Below are 22,320 nucleotides of genomic sequence, written 5' to 3' on the forward strand. Positions count from 1 at the left end.
CATCTACGCGCCATGCTGTCTATTACCTTTTTCTCATCAGGGTTAGGCAATTGGCTACGCAATTGCTTACGCTGTAAACCAGGAGTCGCACCAGATGACTCAAAGAGAGGCGACATTAATGTAGTAACCACATTAGCTAAGCGCTGTCGCGCTGAAGGAGAAGTTGAGGCGGAAACAGGGGGAAAAACAGAGGGAAGAAAAGAGGATGTAGAAACAGGTACTGGAGTGGTGCAAGGAAGAGTGTCAGGGGAGGCAGCTGCTGAATTAGGCAAAGTCACAGGAAGCGCGGGGGCAGTCGGGAACACAGCTGGCAGCCCTTGAGAGGGCTGCGCTATATGGATAGGAGCCGGCTGCAAAGCAACTGGCGGTAGCGGCAAGGCTTGCAGTATATTGACTGGAGGGGGCATATTCACAAGCTGGGGAGGTGCCATGGCATTTTGAGCATATGGGGGTGGCGAACTCAACAAATGCGACATCAGGGGATCTTTCTCCTTTTCTTCTAACTCATTCTGCTTAGAATGTGGTAAAGCTGGGTAACATTTGTCAATCCCTAACTTACGCTGTCTGTGCAATTGCTCATTCATCTGTTCCTCCTCATTGTCTTTAAATTGTACAGCTGCTTGCATTACTGTCATACCTCTCTCTCTTTTATTCTTTTTCGCTAACTTAATTTCCTTTTGTTTGGCTTCCTTTCGCCATAAGCGGAAAGAATCAAACATCGCCGGCCGGGCTTTCTTCTTAAACAATTTAATTTCCAAATTATCTAAAACATCGGTATCGAAACTACCATTTTGGGGCCATTTTAAAACACCGTCTTTCCTAGTGTAGTGGATCCACACTTCGTTATATGCAATGGGGCCTACACCATGTTTTACATAGAGCTCATAAGTTGGAGTTCCAACCGGAGGAACCGGACATGATTCCTCTAGCTGGAAATCTTTTCCACAACCCAAACAGAATAATCTACCAAATATTCCAGAACTAGGCATCTTCGCTCACTAGTCTAGATCCAAACGTCAAAGGATTATCGATTACGATAGTCTCGTGAATACACGAGTCCTCTGGCTTTGGCGTTTGCAAACTCCAAATTACCAAATTACCAAATCAAACGATCCCGAAGGATACCAAAAACAAATGGGAGACGCTCCACTTATACTTAACTGAATATTGCCGATCGATGACGTCACCAGAAGACTCTCTCGATTGTTTCGCTCTCTCAAACTCGTCAAGGGTCCAAAACAGGTCGATTAATCAGGGCAGCAGTCCTTCGTAGCCGTCGGGACGCGGAGAACCTCGCAGAAAAGACTTTCGGACCACGTCGACATGCAGGGGTCGATGAAGTGGCGGCCTTCCTCCAGAATTTCCTCACGAACCTCTGGCTTGGACTGGTACCGCTGAAATCGTCCCGAGTTGGGCGCCAAACTGAAGTACTGGGTATTTTAGTCCCAGCGGTGCAGGGGCACACACCCTATGACTTCTGGGTTCACCCTGTTCCAGACCTACAGAAACACAGAGTCTTCTGGGTGAAGTCAAAGATTCATTTATTGGCTGCAGACCAATTACAGGTATCCTAGAAGTACAACAGCGTGTATGTTCTCAGGAGACTGCTGAAAATCATAGGAACGGACTTCATCTTAAATACCCTTTTTCTTGCCTCAAGCATACATTCCTAGGTTTTATGATACGGCCATTACAAGTGTACATTACAAAGAAAAGGCAGAGTCATGATGACCATCCCACATTCCAGTTCGGCCAGCCCACAATGATTTACACAGTAAGGTTCAGATCCCACATTTGATATCAATAGGCCCCCCAATAAACATGAGCATCTCCTGTTTTGGGAAACAAGTCATAAAGCAGGAACAAGCAGGTGTGAAAGAGATTAGCCGGAGGATTGTGTAGAATGAAAGGGTTTTATGACGGGTCAAGCCCTGATGCTAATCACAGGTGGACGGAGGAAGGGGAGCTCGTGAGACCAGTTTGACCCGGGGCAGCAGAGCCAGCTGCCCAGGTCACAGAGAAGTCAGAGGAGAAGCCCATGTACTGTGAGGCCCGTATTTACTCCATTATAGCCTATGTGAGGGCAATGACAAGATGGCCACTGCTTCCAAAATGGAACCCGCGTAGTGAAGCAGAATAGCATGTACACAGTGCATTCATAGCTAGAACGATATATAAAGCACTCGTACATACCGCATTAACCATTTGCGGTTTGCTAATACCAAGATAGACAGGGGTAGGGCCCTGTCCCCTACGCGGTCCCGAATATTAAAGTACGACAACTGTCCCCGCACCACCCGCGCTAGGGGAAGCAGAATGCAATGAAATTGCTGACTTTTTTATATCTAAAGTCGAAACTATCTACAATACATTGTCTCTTGCTTCCTCTATACCTTTGTCTGACTCCTCCATCCGAGCCTCACCGATTCCACCATCCCAGGACATACTAATCTCCGAATGGCTTTTGCTTGACCCTAATTCTTTGTCTGCCTGTCTTACTAAAGTTAACTCAAGCTCTCCCTTGGACCCAATTCCGTTGAGCATTCTTCGACAACTCTCGCCTGACACTCTACTAATTATTCAAGAGCTTCTAAACTCTTCTTTGCGGGAATCTATTGTCCCTAACGAATGGAAAAGGGCTTTGGTAGTACCACTTTTAAAAAAACCTGGTGCCGATCCTAAAACACTCTCCAACTTCCGGCCTATTTCCTTATTGCCCATGTTCTCAAAGATCCTGGAGCGACATATCAATCTGCATCTTACTTCTCATGTGGAGTCCACTGGGTTTTTACATCCTTCCCAGTCAGGCTTCCGTGCCCAGTTCTCCACTGAAACCACTCTATTGCGGGTTACTGAGAACCTTCGCTTTCATCTTGATCACGGCCAGACCATGGCGCTTATTCTTTTAGATTTAAGCGCCGCTTTCGATACGGTCTCACACTCCATCCTTTTGAAAGCACTGAGATCTGCTGGGGTGTCTGGCCCTGCTCTTGACTGGCTGGCCTATTTTCTAGACCATCGCACTTTCCAGGTTGTCTCGTCTGGCGCCTCTTCCTCTGTTCGCTCATCGGCGCATGGGGTTCCGCAGGGGTCTTCACTTAGCCCTTTGCTTTTCAATATCTACGTGAAACCCCTTGCTTCCATCCTTGAAGACTCTGGTCTTTCCTTGTACTCATACGCCGATGACACCCAGATTCTTTTCTCTCTCTCTTCTGCCACTGCCAACTCCCCTTCCGCTCTTAAACTAGGACTTGGTCGAGTTGCAGAGTGGATGCAGGCTAATCTCCTGAAACTAAACGGAGATAAAACGGAGGTGCTCATTTTGGCCAAGCAAAAGCACCTATGGGGCCCTTCACATTGGCCGGCTGAAATGGGCCCCTTGCCTGTTCCAGTGACTCAGGCTCGCAATCTTGGATTCATCATGGATGATGCACTCTCCATGCGACATCAGGTGGTTAAGGTAGCGGCCACTTGTTTTTCTATTCTAGGGTGGTTGCATAAAATCCTGTGGATGCTCCCAGTAGGATCAAGACGCCAGGTGGTCCAGGCTTTAGTCACCTCTCGCCTGGACTATGGCAATGTGCTCTACCTTGGCATCACACATGAGCTCCAGCACAAACTTCAGCTGGTTCAGAACTCCGCGGCTCGCCTCCTTTGCAGGGTCCCGTGGAAATCCTCTATCTCTCCTTTTCTCAGTGACCTTCACTGGCTCCGCATTATTAACCGGATTAAATTTAAGGCCCTCTGCTTTCTGCATAAAATCAAGCAAGGTCGGGCCCCCGGTTATCTCACGGCCCTGGTCCAACCTTACTCTCCCCCACGTGCCCTCAGATCGTCTACTCAGGGCAATCTTGTGATCCCCCGCTTCAAACTTTCAAGAATGGGCGGCTGTTCCTTTTCTTACATTGCCCCCAGATTGTGGAATTCCCTTCCGCCCACACTGAAACTGGAACCATCTCTTATGAAATTCCGCAAAGACTTGAAAACCTGGCTTTTCTCTCTATAACATCTATGACGGGTATTCCTTGAATCTATTGGCGCCGGGAGACCCCTTGTGGGTAGCTGCGCGCCCTACAAATTCAACTACAAATACAAAACAAATACAAATGATCAAAAACATTTTTAGTGCAAGGAGTTTCTCATTCTGTCTTTGTTTGTTTATATATGAAGAAGGTGCAGACTCGCGTTCTGAGAAATGTTTTAAGACATTATGGGGCTAATTGGGATGTCGGTCGGAAAGCCTCCGACCAAAGGTAAATTTGTCTGACTTCCGAAGGGCTCAAGGAGCCCATCGACCAGTCAGAATGGCCGCATAATCTCGTGAGGAAGGAAGGCGTTTCACCTTTGGGATTATGGTGGCACTTTCAGAGAGCACATCCATGTTTGCCTTTCTGACATGGATTTACTGTTGGAATGTGCCTTTGGGGGCCCCTAGCAGGGTCCCCTTCCCATCTGGCCCATGGGTTGGGGGCTTGGAGGGCACCTATGGTGTCCCCCTGTAAATCTCTGCACTGGTTTACGGCCGCAGCACAAGCTCCTGTAGAGAAATGGGAGTATGCAACCACACCGTGTGCGGTCGCATTGTAATTGTGGTGTCGGGACCACGGACCAGTTTCCTGACATTGTAATCATGCCCTTTGTAACAACATTTTAGATTCCTATTAGTAATTGTTAATTGCTTCTAATCATAGGTGTGGTGAATGAAATTTTCGATTATTTTTTAAGCCTTGTAATTATTGCCAAGTATTAACGTTTTATTTACCACCCTGAATGGTTAATATCAAAACTAAATAAATATATCTCAGAGTGAGTTCTGTCCTTAGACTTGACTTGAGTTTAGGAAGTTCCAGAGTTTAAGGCCTTCAACACCAAGGGCTATACCTGCAGTGTACTGTATGCACACAGATGCACCAAAGCGGTGCCACGGGAGGGTGCAGGAGGGTGAACAGCCCTCATTTGAGCAAATCCTGAACCCACAAAGGTCAGTGCTTACATATACACCTCCCAAGGCCCAGCCTCCCATTGTGTTTGGTTGGTCCAGGAGAAGGGAAAAGCACAGGGCAGATAGGGCTAATTATTTTCCCAGTCTCACCGTGCATCTGCACCATGCAGCAATTCCAATGCACTCCATGAATTCTGCTACACATAAAATTTGACATTTCCGAGTCAGAACCTGTTGATGCCCTTCACTAGAACACATCCCATCTTCCATATGGTATGAGGAACCAATCAATATTTCGGTGTTAGGCACATGCTCAATATCTGGATATACAGTAAGGACCAGGAACTATAGATCTTCAAACTGCTCACCCAATGGACAAGTCCAGTTTGTGACTAAAGTGCATGATCGATGCAGTGTACCGGTGTAAACTGGCAATGATAGGTTTAAGGTGGGCATTGAGAACTTAGCTTACAGTGAGGACACATCAATCACATTATATATATATATATATATATATATATATATATATATATATATATATATATATATATATATATATCCGGTTGCTAGGCACTTCAAATCCATTCACGACAATAAATTAAAGGATTTGGAGTATATTGTGATAGGGTCAGTTGCCAACCCCGGCCGGGCAGGCAATCGAGAAAAGCTACTGAGACAACGAGAGTCTCACTTTATTTGAGCTCTCGACACAAGAGTCCCTAATGGCCTTAACATTAATGAAGATTTGCACAATTTTTTATGATTGATATACCTTGTTCTGTATTATTGCCTTTTCTGTGTATAAGAGTTTTACATATATATATTTTTTTTGTCCTAACTGAGTTGGTCTTGTCTGTAATGGCTCTTCCACTCTTCAATTATCTATTCAGATTTCAGGATTTTATCTTTTTTGCATTAGCACTTTAGGATTGTTCTGGCCAAAAACAGTTAAGACTATCTTTACTTGCTGCTATTGATTCTATCTGTGTTTTAGAGCACCATTTTGCACTGTTGTTTATGCACTTTAGTTTCTCAAAAATTAACAGACTATTTATTATCGCGTAATTTCTTGTATAGAGTTTTACTATTTTTTTCATGCAATTTTACAACAGGAGTTTTTATCTATTTATGGTTTTTAGCATATTTATAATTGTTGCACTAGCATTGCTTTTTTCATACATGCTGCTAATATGACTGATATGGGCTTTCAGTCAATTTTTTTTGGCTATTTTCTGGTCACTTTTTAACCTTATGTTTTTTAGCCAATGGTTTTTATCCAAGTGACCAGCTATTTTTACTGTTACACTTGCACTTAAGTGAGACATGTGTATTGCCAAACTGTTTATTTAGATATGTTCTATCTCCCTGGATATTTTGGTTCGCCAAATACTCTATGCATGATCTTTTTAGAATATCAGATGTCCTTTTTTGCACTTGCAAGTCACATTTCAGCTTTTTACGCAATTACCAGAGACATGACAGTATTGTTGGGTATTTAAGTTTGGACACTTGTCCTCTATTTTCTGGATATTTTTTTCCAAGTGCAATGCAGGTTACTTTAGAGGTGGATTAAATACATTATGTATTGATTTTAATACCGCCGTTGGTCACCTGTCTGTATTCAGAACATTTGTTTACATCTTACAATATGATGTTTTGTCATTCATTGATTTTTGGCGTATTTTGCACAAGATATTTATATCAGTATTATCATTCTTTTGGACTTTGTTATACTGGATTAACACAATATTATAGTCTGTTTTTTCATTTCTTTCACGTTGTTTGTGCTCAGTGTCTCTATTTAATACGTCATCACACGGAGACGCATCATGTGATCAAGCTCCCTGCGTGGAGCGAAACGCGTCATGGAGGACACATGGAGGTCCTGTTATTTTCTTGGTTTAAAATCTTGGGAAATAAACCACCTGCTTCACCCACTCTTCGTGTTGTGGGATTCGTTATTTGATTCCTGGAGTCGAGAGGGCCGTGCCTTTATCCCCGCTGAAAAGAGAGCGGATAGGACTGTGTATATATATATATATATATATATATATATATATATATATATATATATATATATATTCACTGAAAAAAACATGGGTTTCACACACGTTATAGTTAGGAATTAGCATTTAAAAAACCTTAGAAATTCAATGAAAAAACCAAAGGTTTCACACATGTTATAGTTAGCTGGACATTTCACTCGTAAAAAACCAATGAAATTCCCCCGTTATAGTTAGTTCAGCTAACTATAACTCGCGCGCCCGCAATGCACTGCTGATGACGTCACATATTACATCACTCATGACATGGTCAGTGACATCACTCATGACATCACTGATGACATCTCAAATGACATCACTGATGACATCACCGATGACATCATCCTTGTGATAGAGTGGCAGACCTCCGCTCACCCTAATATAACCTTTGATACACACATTCAAAAATAGAGACTAAAATTTTCATAACAATGGACATTCCAATACCAGTTACAACAACCTCTTCAGTAATTCTAAGATCCACATACACATCCACTCATTCACCAACAGTCCTATACAGTCACTCATACATGTACTCACTCATCATATGTACTCATACACCTATACATCCTGTTACACAATGCCACTCATCCATAGAGTTACTCACACACAAAGTCACTCATGCTAATAAAGAATCAAACATACATTTATTTGCATATACAGTTATACACACACCACCACACTTACTTCTACGGAAACTTACACATACTTAGTCTTTTAAACAGTCACTTATAGAAACACATACTTATTCATACAGGAACTCTTTCAATCTCTCACTCTCACATATACTCACTTATATACACCAATAGTCACATATACTAGTTTAAAAGACATGTAGTTACTCATAAAGACACTATTGAGACAGTCATTCACTCACTAACACACCCATACACACACTCATCCACCCATACAGTCCTGCACACATGCTGTCTTCAACACATACAAAGAGTGAATCACTCATTCATGCACCTATGTACTACGTAATACCCCCCACCGAACCATGCAGACACTCAGACTGATACTCAAAAAAACAACTAACCTATATAGACACCCATGTAGCTACTCACCAACCCATGCAGCCACTTATACACAAAGTGAGAGACTGATACAGATATTTACATATTTAAACATTACTCAGGAAGCCATGTGTTCACTATGATACACTTAATCAGTCAGTTACACAATCAATTTTTCAAAAACAAATCATCCATTTAGACACTTATATATCCATTTATTCTTCCATCGACCTTGAGATATACATATATAAAACATATTTAATTTTCAGAAAAACACACATTCACTGGATGATGTCATCAGTGATGTCATTTGAGATGTCATCAGTGATGTCATGAGTGATGTCACTGACCATGTCATGAGTGATGTAATATGTGACGTCATCAGCAGTGCATTGCGGGCGCGCGAGTTATAGTTAGCTGAACCAATTATAACGGGGGAATTTCATTGGTTTTTTACGAGTGAAATGTCCAGCTAACTATAACATGTGTGAAACCTTTGGTTTTTTCATTGAATTTCTAAGGTTTTTTACATGCTAATTCCTAACTATAACGTGTGTGAAACCCATGGTTTTTTCAGTGAATTTGCAAGGTTTTTTAAATGCTAATTCTTATATTTACCTTTTTTTTTTGCAATGTTTTTTACATATTTTTATTTTAAATTTATATCCTCTTTAAAGACTATGGTTAAATTTTAAAAATTCTACAATATATTTTTTATTTTTACCTTTTTTTTAAACTAAACAGGTAAGATATAGTAGTATAACATAGTGAATCTTTCTTTCCCTTTTCTTTTTTTTTTTTATTATTTTTTTAACGTGCGCGTACGGTAAGCGCACGTCTTGCTTTTAGTACGTTAGATTTCTACGCTGTTTGCGTTCAGTTACGCAATTTGCGTAGACGTGCGTCACGCGCACGCGGCACGTAACGCGTACGCTGCACGCGCATGTTACGCGGAAGTGAAGGGGCGTGCCTGTTTTGCGCATGCGCGCGTGCGCGTGTCTTTTTTATGCGCATGCGTACTTTTACCGTAAGCGCTCCGTAAGCGCACCGTAAGCGTAACGTACGCGCACGTTGGGTCATGTGATCAAGAAACAACACTTTTGATTGGTTTTTACTACTTTCAGTTCTAGAACTCTCCTACACCACACCCATTCCCCTCATTTCTGCTTGTGATCCCTTAGGAGAAGGAGCTGAGTTGTCTTTGTGATACGATGGCAGAACAGCAGACCTCTTCTGAGAGTGAGGCTAGCAGCACTACCATGAGGCAGAGAAGGAGGAAACAAAAGAGCTCTTTCATATGGGAGTATTTTTCTTTTCCAGAGGGCAAGAAAAAGGTAAATGCACCTTTAGTGACTTGTAAGCTTTGTGACCGTGTACTTTCAAGAGGGAATCCTAACAAGAAGTATTCCTTCGGGAATCACACTATGTTGAGACACCTTCATGATGTACACGGTAGGACATATGCTCGACATACTGGAGGAAACCCTTCAGTAAGTCAACCAAGCACATCCACAGCAGCTCAGCCTAGTCCATCATCTGCAGGGCCGAGTCCATCTTCGGCAGGTCAGCTGAGCCCTTCATCTGTGGGGGGAGCATCTCCTTTTTCTGGTCCTCTGGAAACTAACCATCGGTTTGCGAGGGCTACAATGCGGTGCACCACTTGTTATGGTCTAATTGCTCATAGGGAGACCAGTGTTGCCCTAGTTAACAATAAAATAGACCAGCACATTTGTCCTACCGACTAATATTCCCATTCTTTCTTTCCTCTGTCCCTGTACGAACACAACGGCTCTTTTAAGAGCCAACCTTACCTTTCAACTTTTTTTAATATATTTTTTAAAACTTTTTTTTGATTTTTTTTTTACGGTACGCGTAATTTTTTTTAAAAAAAACCCACTAAAAATCAATTATCACATTACAAGGTCCTTGAGAGACTACAATGAAAAACTGAAAATGTGATTGTGGAGAAGTGGAAAAAAGGGACCATGAAATTTCTGACTTACCATACCCAGTCAAAAAATTTTTTATTACTTAAAATATAATTTTAATTGCTATAAAAATGGTTCAAGTTTTCGAAAATTTTCTTTCTCAATCTGAAAAAAAAGAAAAAAGTATTAATATTTAATAAAACATTTTATAATACAGTACACATATTTACATATTTTCCCAAAACAATTTTTTGCCTTTTTTTTGCCGTTTTCAGAATATATTGCATTTCACTATAAATCGTGAAAGCAATTGCATTCATCACTTAACAGCGGGCAAAAAAAAAATAACAATCTCAAAGATTGTTTAAAAAAAGCCCAGAATCTCTTCTCAGTTAAACATAACATTATCGAAATGCAAAATATTATTCATTAAAAATATCATCTAATAACAAAAACTATTTCTAAAAAATACCGTCTGACAATTTTCTTACAGAAGCATAATCTCAAAAATAATATATCTCAAATAAATCCACAATACATCTAGTTTCCTTTCTTTTAGGCCAAATGTAAATTTTTGAAATTATTTTTTGATTAAATTTCCAACGATAATCCAATAAAATTCCAAAATTTAAATTGTACAGATGTTACCGATTCTCTCTAAAATTTTGGTTTCCGAAAGATTAATTAGGATTTAATTAAGTCCACAATACAATTGGATACCTTTCCTTTAGGCCAAATGGTAATTTAAAAAATCTTTTTTGATTAAATTTCCAACGGTAATCCAATAAAATACAAAAATTTAAATTGTACAGATGTTACCGATTCTCTCTAAAATGTTGTTTTCCGAAACATTAATTAAGAATTATATAAGTCCACAATACAATTGGTTACCTTTCCTTTAGGCCAAATGATAATTTTAAAAATCTTTAAATTTGAAAATTCCAATGGTAATCCAATAAAATGGTAAAATTGTTTTGTACAGATGTTGCCAATTCTCTCTAAAATTTAGGTTTCAGGAAGATTAGATAGGAATTTGCTAAATCAAACGGCAAACGTTGCTTAAAAACCAATTGACAATCATTACACATTGTCCAGCCTTTTTTACATTTTAGATAAACTGTGTAATGACCAGAAGTTACAGTAGGTCCATCATGGAAAATTATTGCAACTGTTACAAAAGTTTTTCCTGAAATTGATAATTGCTGTCCTGTAAACTTCTTTATTAAAGTATCCAATTTTGAACCATCAGCTCTACATCGTTGCATCATTAAAATTACATACTGTCCGTATTGCTTTAAAATTAACGTTGAAAACATGTCAGATTTACACTCACCGCATTCCATGCTATGATTAGCATCTTTAACTAATTTAGCAAAAGTGACTGTTTTACTCTCTGGCAATGTTAAATAAATAAACCTTTCAGAATCAACATTAGAGCCACATGTATTGAAACAGTTTTCACAACTATGTTCCCATTTATAAGAGAGACCAAACAAATTTTCAATGTGTACACCTTCTTCTTCCAGTACCTGAAGAAAATACAACAAGAATTCCTGTGCGTCTTGCTGTACATTTTGAGAAAACTGTGTACATCCTGAACATACATCTAAAAGTTTTCTAATTTCAGTAGCACTTTCTATTTGAGTTTTATCATTACTCAGCTTTTGAAATAGGAGACTCAACTCAGAACAGAATCTTTTTCTCTGATTTACTATTATCTGCTCTTGCAAACTTTCCAGATAAAATGCAACATTCAGCACTTTTGAAAATAGCTCTGGTGTCAACTGCTACGCTAATGACACCAGAGCTATTTTCAAAATGACATCCTACAACCTCTTCTTCATTTTCCTTTTTCTTTTTGCTTGCAATTACATCACTCCTCTTTTTTTTCCTCTTCTCTACATCCTCATTACAGATATTCTCATTTCTCCTTTTACGAGAAACTACACGTTTCTCTAACACAGGATACTGACCTAAATGAGGAGCATAGGTTCTTCTTAATCTATTGTACTCCTTTACACAATTTGCATCAGCACTAACTTTTGAATCATCAAAGTCTATCATGAATAAACCAGATAATGTTTTCACTCGTGACAAAGCTACATAAGCCATACCTTCTTTGAACACAGTTGAACCAATGTTTACAAATGCACAATCTACAGTCAATCCTTGAGACTTGTGAATAGTTACAGCATATGCTAGAGAAAACGGAAACTGTTTCCTTTGTACATATAAGTCTTTCACAAGCATAAAACGAACTGTACAACGACAAATGTCTATAACTTCTTCTATCTGATCAAATTTTATTTTTAAACATTCAATTCCATCTTTTTTCTGATAATTAATAAAACCCACAACTCTTCCCATAGCTCCATTAACTAAACCTTTTTCAACATCCAAATTTCTCCTTAAAAATACTCTACAGTTCATGCAAACATATAGATTTTTTTCTAATCCAGCAGTTTTGGAAATGTTCTTCTCTAGTGAATCCAATTTATTTTTCAGTTTGCCTGTTAATGTGATAGTAATTCTTCCATCCTGAATTTTGTCCACTGCTTCCAATTTCCTGATATCTTCCTTTTCCAATTTCAAAAGCTCCTCATTGAATATTGAGCATTCACGTAGAGTTGGCATTAAGCAGATGACACTTTTCTTTTCTGCAATGTTCTTGTATTTCTTCTCTGCAACTATTTCTTCCTTTGGAAATAAATTATGTAGCAACCGACTCTGTAATGCTTTTGTGCCAGCTTCAGTGAGTAGTCCAATTCTGATATCTTTCAGAATACTTCCATATTCTTCATCGTTTGCTTGTCTCATATTAGTAGTAAGTTCCTTGTACTCAAAGAAGGACCAAATATTTGCATTACCGATCCTTCCCAATGACTTCTTTGTGTCTTCATGTGTCACAGTATTAAACACTGGTTGTCCTCTAACTGGAGTAAGCTGTAGAAGATCCCCAAAAACTATGACATGTTTTCCACCAAATAACACGTCATAGTCTGTCCTTAGAGTTTGCTGCATTCTTAAATGCACAAATGCAAGCATTAAGTTTGATACCATGCTCACCTCATCAATAATGAGAACTTGCATCTTCTTCAATACTCTTGAAACTTCCAAGCATGCTTCTCCAGTTAGCTTGTGGTATTGTATTTTGTTCTCATGCTCCACTGGTAACATTAGCAAACGATGTAAGGTGATTCCTTTTATGTTATATGCTGCTAACCCAGTTGGAGCAGTAACCACACAAGACAAAGTAGAATCCGTTTTTTGCTGTAGGTAGCTTCTGATGACTTTTATTAGGAAACTTTTTCCAGTTCCAGCTTGTCCGCTTACATACATCCTGATTGGATGAAATGATGTGCATGAGCACTCTTTTTTTTCATGTAGTAATCCGTGATCAATTTTGTTTCTGATTTCTTCATAAATTTGTTGCTGCTCTTCATTCAGTTGTCTTTCCAAATTTGGTAAGTCTATAAATTCTTCTTGAGCATGATTCATAGCCGTTTCCACTTCATTCATGGCTATTGCAGCTTCATTTTCAACAATTGGTTGTCCTAGGGGATCTTGACTGAGTGTTCCTGAACTTTGGCTGTCTTGAGAACTGTCTCTAGCTACTTCAGCTGCAATTGTAGTTTCCTGTTCAATTTCTTCATTTAACATTTGCACATAAGTTGTGAATGTACTGCATTGTATGCTGTCTTTGCAAGCATTAAATGAATCTTCATAGCTTTGAAATTCTCCCAGTAGTTCGTCCTCTGTACGCCATGGTTTAAACAGCTGTAAAAGAGCCAAGTAGTAAAATTCCTTTTTGTCAGTAGTGTCGCAACTCAGCTTCCTGTGATTTATCAAACTTCCTTTTGTTTGCTTCACCAAACACCCTTCCTCACCAATGACTTTATATTTTCCATTGTTGATGTCTTCTGCGGCTTTCCGTGAATAAATGTAGTTCTGCAGCACTTCATAGAGACACATGTTCTCCAGATGATGACTTCTCTTGGGATAATATGTGTCCAACATGTTTGATTTCAAAATATCTGTACTTTCTGGGTCATTCTCGGCCAAATATTCAATTTCTCCAACAGATTTCAGTACCCGATTTCTCATTGCTGCAAGGCCTAAACTTGCCCAAATTATTCTTCTTGATTTCGAGTAGAGACTTGCAGAAGATAACCTATCTGAACATTCGTAGGATCCAATTTCTCGATGCGATAACATCTTTAAACTGAAACTGTGCAGCTTCTTACTGACAGTCTTCTCGTGAGAAATCTCTTCCCACATTTCCTTCAATTCAGTTTTTTCTGATTTAGTAATGTAAGACGTTACATATCGAGCAACAGCAATGGAATTGTCAGCTACATACTGTATATCCATGTTAGCATTCCACATGGATAAAATGACTGGGTTGTAGTCATTTATATTTTTTGATTCTTCTTTTCTTTTAAGGTTGTAGGTATTCTTAGGTGATTTTCTTGTAATAGTATGTCTCACAGATGACATAAAACTGTTTACTCTTCCATTTGAAAGAACAGGTCTAGGAAATCCAAATCGACATTTAGTGTAGTATTTATCTTTGCTCTTGTATTTCCGTCGACAGTATTTTCCACACCGATGACTTTGGAAACGTAAAACTTGCTCCTTTAACTTTTTCTCTTCTGTGCTTTTTGGTATAGCACATGTTGCATATTCTTCAATGAAAGATAACACTGCTTCATCAGTATCTGTTCCAAACTTTGGGGCATCCTTGATCCACAACAGCATATGAATATGAGGAGCACCTCTTGCCTGGTACTCTTTTCTCCAAAAGAAATTCCTCTACGTCTCCAAGAGGTGGATTTTTTTTATTGCAGATGAAGGACATCATAGCCTCAAATCTATGATTGAAATATCTGCAAACATTAACCGGATCCAATGAGCACAGTTCTCCAGCTGTCTTGTATTCGATGTTTTTAATGTTTGAATTTGCCTCTCGTAGAAAATCCAGTAAATCATCCCAAGCGTACTCAGCACAGCTTAGAGTAAGGAACCATGTTGGTGTTCCTAAATTTCGTAACATGCATTTTAATTCACCATTGCGTCGGTAACAATATTCATTTGTCCCACGCTGACAAGCCATCAGATTGATCAGTTGTGTTTCCAAATGATCATCTCGGTGCTGCACTTTCTCCATAAAATCCTTAGCAGACACATTTTGTAAATGTACTCCACTTTTTAAAATGTGATTTACTGCATATGATAATGCAGACAAGTCGCTTTCAAATAAAAGATGGAATAAATAAGGAATACTTTGTCGAAATCTTGGATCTTCTGCATATAGTCTTTTAGTCCGATACTCAGAAGCTGGAATCTGTTCTGGACGTTCATCGTATCGTCCTCCTTTTCCTGTAGGAAACAGCTGGGGAAAACATCGAGCTTCCAAGCTCTCCCCCCATACACTCACAGGAGTTCCTTTTGCTTTCTTCATCTGAAACAGATCAATATTGTCTCCCATAACTTCTTTTGAATGAAGAGGATGTATGCTAAAATGTTCATAAACTTCTTCTTCCTTTGATTTGTCCACTTTTTCAATTTGTCCAGTTGGTGTTTCTGTGTCTTCTTGTAAATCTTCTTCTTCTTCTTCTATATAAATTGATTCATACCATTTGTTATTCCTTTTCAAATACAAATTTGCTCTTTGTACTTTCCGTACGTCTACCAGCTCCTGCCAAATCTTCTAATCTTTTGTAGGTACACCATTAACCAGAATAACTAATGGTTCAGTTTCCAAAGTATCTGCATTAATAGTTTCCATATTTTTTTTCAAATCCAAGGGCAAGTACATCACTCTTCCTTTTAAACCTCTTACTAAATCGGAAGGAGGTAATTTACCAGTTTTTGGCTCCATACGCACTATGGTCTGGAACGGATGAACACATTGAATAAGTATAGACTCATATGTATTTAATTCAGAAAGTTCGGCAGGAATAGCATCCAATTCTAAATTATTATGTACAGCTCTGGTCGGCATTCTATTTTCTTCTAATTTGTTGTAACAGTATTTACAAATACGCTGATCTTCACCCAATTCAAAACAATTTTCAAGAAATATATATGTGGCAAAATCCTTCCACTTATAATTATCTTCATTTTCACTTTTTCTGTAGAGATCAACATACCTGGTTTGTTTTCTATAATGAGTTCTGCGGCAACAAATACAAGTAATATTTGGTCTTTCATTAGAGATTATTGCAAATTTTGTTATGTGATCATTAAATGTCTTACTTACAGAGGGTTCTACATTCTCTTCCACTTCTTCCTCATTTACTGTGTCCTTTTCTGCACTGTCTTGTTCAGGACCAAAGTAACAAAACTGAATTTCATCAATAACCTTCTCTACATCTGATACCGATCCACGGAACAGAGCCCTATTCAATTCATCTAACTTTATTGCTGGACTTTTAGCAAAATACAACCGTCTCACAAACTTTCTCATTTCAGTATGATGAACAGCCAGCATCCTAAAATGATGAAAAACACTTTTACACACTTTTCTAGATAGACAAGCCAGAGAATGACCCTGCAAACCAGTATTCTCTCTCACTCTGCATGGATCTAGACTTTGAAGCACCTTAATCTTCTGTTTTACACTTTTTTTTACTATATTCTCTTAGAAACTCACAAAATTTATCAATAGATTCCTGACACACAGTGCAAATACTACTACAATTCCAAGTGTACACTGGGGCTTTAGGACATCTCCCCATAGCCTCATCCGCCATCACTTGTACCTCATCTCTTGGAACCATTTTCTCCTTCTCCATTATACAACCATTTTTCACTTCGTAAGCACGACCTCTGGTGTCAACTGCATGCAGCAAACTATTACTTTGAAAATAACTCTCTTCATTAAAAAAAGGTTCACTACTTGAACTATGCATCCATTCTCCTAAAAACACTTTACAAAAGTTTGTTCTTTTCACTTCTCTTTTCCTTTTGGTTTGTGATTTCAGTACATTAACCATTTTATCTAATGTACGCATCCTATTCAAAATTAAAATGAATAGTTTCCTTTTTAATTCTAATGCCTTAGCTGCAATGGCTTCAATTTCTTTTTTTCTCTTATAAAATTTAGCCTTTTGCTTATATTTCTTCACATCCTTTATCAAATTGGACATAACTCTTCTCTGAAACATTTTTCTACGTATCTCTTTAAACGCTGTTTTTCTGTTTAAGTTAATCTTTATTGTTTCTGAAGGTATATTTGCATTAACTAAATGCTCAATTTTTTCCTGTTCTTTTCTATTTAAAACATTCTTTCCAGTACAGACATTTTGTACATTTTTCCTTTTTTTGAAGATGTTCTTTAAAAAATCTTTTGTCTGCTTACCAGAAGACTTTCTCTTTTTCCCAACATGAGCATCTCCAGCTAACTTAGGTCCTCCAGTTGTCTTCAAATATAGTTTTTTTTGTGGTTTTTCCTTAGGCTGGATTTTGTAGGCATCTTAAATTTTGTTCACTGCTCTTCACCAATACCTGAAAAAAACTAAAAAAAAAAATCTTTTTTTTATTTAAATATATTACTACATTTTTTATGATCTTTTCAAATCTTAAAATACTAAGTACCCCTTTCCTACAAGTGAAAATCACAATAACACCTTCACAAATTAAATATCTAAAAACAATTCCTGTGTGCACACAGAGTCATGGTTTGAAATTAGGCAAAAAACAAATTTCTTTGCCAATTGGAAAGCACACTTCCTACTGCTTTTTTGGCAAGTGATAAGTACTTTTACAATCTGACACATTTCTAATCCACTTTTCAGATTCTCAAAAAAGCACATGTCCAAACAGCTTTTTCAGACCAGAAACATCTATAACCTGGGTGACTGACTACACTCCAACAAGGGCAACCAGCCTTAGTGATGCTGAATGTATTTGCATTACTGACTGCAACCTCAAACCCCACTCGGTTGTGAATACTGTGCATGATTCCACAGGATAAGCAGCTGGCTGTGTGCTAAGAGTCTGCTTCTGCATAAAAAAAAAATAGTTCCCCCTTTCCTACTAATGCAACTGTAAAATTACCAGAGCAATACGCAATAAATCTCTGTCTGTAATTCCTCTTTGCACACAGAGTCATGTTTTCATATTAGTCAGAAAACGAAATTTCTTTGCCAATTTGAAAGCACACTTACTACTCTTTTTTTTGGCAAGTGATAAGTACTTTTACAATCTGACACATTTCTAATCCACTTTTCAGATTCTCAAAAAAGCACATGTCCAAACAGCTTTTTGAGACCAGCAACATGTGTAACCTGGGTGACTGACTACACTCCAGCAAGGGCAACCAGCCTTAGTGATGCTGAATGTATTTGCATTACTGACTGCAACCTCAAACCCCACTCGGTTGTGAATACTGTGCATGATTCCACAGGATAAGCAGCTGGCTGTGTGCTAAGAGTCTGCTTCTGCATAAAAAAAATAGTTCCCCCTTTCCTACTAATGCAACTGTAAAATTACCAGAGCAATACGCAATAAATCTCTGCCTGTAATTCCTCTTTGCACACAGAGTCATGTTTTCATATTAGTCAGAAAACGAAATTTCTTTGCCAATTTGAAAGCACACTTACTACTCTTTTTTTTGGCAAGTGATAAGTACTTTTACAGTCTGACACATTTTGAATCCACTTTTCAGATTCTTAAAAAAGCACATGTCCAAACAGCTTTTTGAGACCAGCAACATCTGTAACCTGGGTGACTGACTACACTCCAGCAAGGGCAACCAGCCTTAGTGATGCTGAATGTATTTGCATTACTGACTGCAACCTCAAACCCCACTCGGTTGTGAATACTGTGCATGATTCCACAGGATAAGCAGCTGGCTGTGTGCTAAGAGTCTGCTTCTGCATAAAAAATAGCTCCCCCTTTCCATCTAATGCAAATGTAAAATCACCAGAGCAATACCAAACAGCTTTCTGAGACCAGCAACATGTGTAACCTGGGTGACTGACTACACTCCAGCAAGGGCAACCAGCCTTAGTGATGCTGAATGTATTTGCATTACTGACTGGAACCTCAAACCCTAAAAGTATTCCTTATTTATACCAGTACACCTTAATTTATGGTGAAAACATAGTCCATATTATTTTACATGTTCCTCACATTTAAATTTCTCCCAAAATACAAAATGATAAACACAACTTCAACAAAAGGAATTCCAATGCTGTTATTCATTTCTTAATTTACCATATACATCCCCTCTCAAACTCTTAACTCACCTTTAAAATTAGTTAGTTGTGAAAGAAATGTGGCACTCAAACAGCAGATTATCAGAGCCAGGATCTCTGTTCTGTACACCTCTCTCCTCTCAGCAGAACCAGATAATGGCAAAGTTTCCCTCTCTTTTTCCACACATATACATGTTAGTTTCAAATCTCGGTGCTTCCCCCTTTTTTTCAAATGTAATCACACATTTCTATTGGTTGAAAACCAACCCTTTTTCAACTGTACCCTTCCCCCAACTTGACTTCAGCCTAGTACCCTTCCCCCAAGTTGACTTCTGCCTGCTACCATAGCAACAGCTCATGGAACACTGCTGTCTACAGTCAGGTCAGAAGTTCACCACACAATGTTTCATTTTCAATGAGCAAGAGTGTTTGACTTTTCTAACCTAACACCAAATCCATACTAATGTTCTTTGGTAACACATTTTTCTGTACCAATACAAATCATGCTTCTATAAATTGACACACACAGCCTAGTTTTTAGTGTAGAATGGTATGAAACAGCCAATGAGTTCATTTTATTTTAAAAAAATATGTATGCCTCCATTTCCAAACTGTCTTTCATTTCATTTTCCCATTCTACTGAAATACACCTCCTGAGTGCATCCAGATCTCCTTGGAAGATGTTCACAGTGTGGATTGTAGGGCACAGCTATGTGTTCTGGAGTGAAAAGTTTGCAGAGAAAACAGGTATGGTGAGAGACCTTGCTTTGCCAAATGTAGACATTAAATGGATTGGTCAGAGAGGGTTAAAGTGGCACCAATTAATGCCATTGGTGAAATCCTTCATGCAAATCCAACACCCTGACCTCATAATAGTGCACTGTAGTGGCAATGACCTAGGCACTTTGACTGGGGTAGGTCTGGAAATGCTTATGAAGGAGACCTTTGCACAACTGTTTTCACTTTTCCCTAAAACTGCCTTTGTGTTTTCTAACATATGCCAAAGGCAAAAATGGAACTGGTCCAATCATTTTTGTCCACAGATTGACAAAGCAAGAAAGCACGTCAACAAATCTGTTTCTGCTTTCCTCCGTGACTATGGTATGGGTTCCATTTACCACAACAACTTGCGTTACGACATGCAAGACATTTATAGAGGAGATGGTGTACACTTCACTGATGAAGGGAACAGAGTGTCTTCCTCTTGAACCTTAGACTCTGCATCGGTACTTACTTGTAGGTACCACTAAAAAATCACTTCATAAACACAACGGCTCTTTTTAGAGCCCCCTAATATCTAAACACTTAAATCTGCATTTCATTTCTTTTTTTTTTTTTTTTTTTACCGTACGCGTACGGTGAGCTTACCGTACGCGTACCCCGCGATTTTTTTTAAAATTAATAAATGTTTTTTTTGTACTTTTCTGTCCTTCTTTGACCCCCTTTCAAATGTTAGGGGGTCTGTAACTCTCTTCCTTGCCCCCTTTTCAAGTTATCACCCTTTTTTTTCTGAGTGAAACACACAAAATGGCGGCCGCCGCTTCCTGGTTTCGACCGATTCGAATGTTTACTAAGATCTAACAGCCAATCAGAATCGCGCTCGCGCACGTCACCGTACGCGTACGATAAGCGCACCGTAAGCGCACCGTAAGCTGGCTCAGATATATATATTGATTTAAAGGCTATTTTCTCAGAATCTACTGAACAGATTTACACCAAACCTACAAAAGGCACTTCCTTGACCTGTAGACTACCTCTCTGCCAAATTTCAAGGAACTCTGTTCAGCCGTTCGGGCTGTAGCTGTGTCTAAAGGTCCTATGGAAAAATGCATGGGAAAAACGCGTTTTGGGACCCCCCTTTTATCTCAGCCCCCGCTTGATGAATCCCCCCAAGACTTTCAGGGAAGGAGCGGAGCGTAGCGCCCCATTAGTTTTGAAAATTTCGCGAGGATTCGTCGACCGGCGCCAAAGTTATTCAAAATAGAATGTTGCGGTTTTCCTATGGAAACAGGGTCCTAACTATAACTACCTACTGGAGACCGCCAGTAGGTAATATATATATAAATATATATATATATATATATATATATATATATATATATATATCCACGCTACCAACAATGTCCACGCTCTCGGACAAAGCACAGCACTCCGGGAGGATTCCGTATATTAGTTTATTCGGCAACAAGCAAAAAGACAGACGCGTTTCAGGGTATCCTTCGTCAGTGTCTAATTACGCTAGCCGCGCGAGAACTATTTTAAATTCAAAAGACCCATGACGTCACTTCCTCACCCATACGGCCAATGCAAGATTGTCTATCGCATGGCGGCCATCTTAACAGGGTGAAGATAACGTACCAGCCTATAGAGTTAAACACAATTTCAGGTATTGCTCTCGACATTTAAGAATTACATCAACAGCGTTAAAACACAATTGTTACTAATCATGATTGAAAACAATTGTTAATCAGTTAGCATATTGTAAATATCATTTAACAATTATGTTGCAAAGAGAGCTACACATCTTAGTACAATTAAGCCGTGGATCGGCATGTATATTGTAGCAAGCCTCATGATGTACATTTTGAACCTCGGTGTATTAAATAATTCATTCAATGGTTCATTAAACAATGAAGCCGTGAATCGGCCTAAGCATTTTATAGTGAAGTAGTCCACTGAAATCCATGCGACTAAATCCCCACAAATGTAAGAAAGAGTCAGAACATACTCGAGGGAAACATAAGTAGGAGACAAGAGTTGTTCTTACCCCTTATATTCCCTGAGTTGCATGAATGAAACGACAAAGAGAGGAAGAGATTACAGTTACGTCTACAAAGTCTACCAAATTACCTCCCCAGATGCACAGCTAATTCCTCTCCACTATTCAACCCAAAGGGTGTTTTGGTGTGCAAATCAATAATGTAGCGGGACTCAAGTCTCCGCAAGCGTTGCACTCTATCCCCACCTCTTGGATTAATATATACACAGTCCAAACCAAAATACTGTAACAGTTCCCTGTTACTCTTGTGTTTGAGGGCGAAATGTCTGGCTACAGGGTAGTTACTATCTTTATTCATGATTGCGCGTTGGTGTTCCAAGATGCGCATCTTTACACTATGAATAGTGCTGCCGATATATTTAAGTCCACAGGGACACAATAGACAGTAAACTACATGTGTGGTAGTGCAT

The sequence above is a fragment of the Triturus cristatus genome, chromosome 8 (assembly GCF_964204655.1).
Source record: "Triturus cristatus chromosome 8, aTriCri1.1, whole genome shotgun sequence".
Taxonomy (NCBI): Eukaryota; Metazoa; Chordata; class Amphibia; order Caudata; family Salamandridae; genus Triturus; species Triturus cristatus.